At 48.3% G+C, this 1,512-nt stretch overlaps 1 pseudogene; it reads right to left on the reverse strand.

Moving 5' to 3' along the window:
* Positions 1-861: 861 nt before the first annotated feature.
* Positions 862-979, reverse strand: LOC126420140 (5S ribosomal RNA; annotated as a pseudogene).
* Between the last annotated feature and the right edge of the window lie 533 nt (positions 980-1,512).

Here is a 1,512-nt window from a genome sequence, read left to right on the forward strand (position 1 = left end):
TCTCTCTCTCTCTCTCTCTTTCTTATACAAACGCTTGCTATCATATTCTCCAAGAATATATCAAACTCTTACGTGGATAAGAAGGGCGCTGTTGTAGTAAGTGTTTATTTCTATTTCCCTATACGTTTTGTTTGATACAATATCTTATGAAATACATGAATTATTGATAAAATTCCGTAATATGTTTGATGCTACCAAAGTAATTTTTTTTGGCACCGCCACTAAATGCCTCAGCGGCCGCCACAGGTGATAGTTCACCTGTCAGCCTTCTAACTAATGGAACCGTGCTGTCGGAATCTGACGAGATTTCCCTGTTAGTCTGAATAAGTTTCCTTATAGTCTGAAAGTTTTCATGATTCCCTCATCCGGCACTTCAAATGACAAGTTGTAGATACGTTTCTAATACCATACTGAGATTGCTGTATCGTAACGTTACTGACGGTCCCATCCCTGTTGTTGAGCTTCCAAATCCCATTGCCTGTCTTCGCTACTGTTACTACTTCTTCTTGGTTGCCTGCTTTTACAAAAAAAGTGAATGCAGCACAAAATCTAGCTGCAACCCGGTGATGTTTTCGACAGGGATTTTCAAACCATCCAGTTACGAATTTCAAATGCAATTGCCCTTTCGTAATTCCAGTCGAACATGTATGATGCATTGCACGGTTTCATCACAGTTTACTGTTGCCATAGCTTCCAGAAACAGTCACTTTTATTCCTGCCCCTTCTACCTGAAGACCAGGACTCGCAAAGGCGGTGAGCGCTGCAGCTCGCACGGCGAACACCGCAGGTGGCTGGCGCTGTCCGTTGATCTCCCGGCTTCGGCGGGGCGGCCCGTGACCCTCGGCTACCTGGCACTCAGTGGAGCGGCGGCACACCTGTTCCCAGGCGGTCACCCATCCAAGTTCTAACCCGGCCCGATGTTGCTTAACTTCGGGGATCGGACGAGAACCGGTGTATTCCACGCGGTATGGCCGTTGACGATGGTGTAACGTAATGGCACGTCGTAAGTCGCGTGTGGCTCTTCTCCAGACACACACAATTGCAATGTTCGGCCGACATCGGGCCATATTTAACGCGAGGACGTCGTAACGCCACTATGCGCGCACAGCGGCCACTTGCTCCAAATGCGTCGCCTACCGTGCGTCTGGAGTCCTAGAAGGCTTGACTTTGTCAGAGGCACCGGACGCCCGACGTCCCAGAAGCGACTGCCGATTACCAGGCGCGCCCCCACGTTGCGTAGGTGAGGCGATGATCGATGCACCGTCTGTCATTAGCTTCCGACACTGGCGAAGGACACACCTTGTTCCTGCTGTGTGGCGCAGGGCTTAAACACGGCGAAGCAGCGGAAAATAACAGTTGCCAAAAATGCGGTCTGTGATATTTGAGAAAACATCTGCGGAATCGCACAGTTTCCTTATTTTCCTGGCGTTTTTGGCAGTTTTCCCTCGCATATTATTCCTCAAATTGAGATCATTAATGTTGTGTCATACGTTTATTACAGTGATTTAATGA

This window comes from Schistocerca serialis, chromosome 9 (genome assembly GCF_023864345.2).
Source record: "Schistocerca serialis cubense isolate TAMUIC-IGC-003099 chromosome 9, iqSchSeri2.2, whole genome shotgun sequence".
Taxonomy (NCBI): Eukaryota; Metazoa; Arthropoda; class Insecta; order Orthoptera; family Acrididae; genus Schistocerca; species Schistocerca serialis.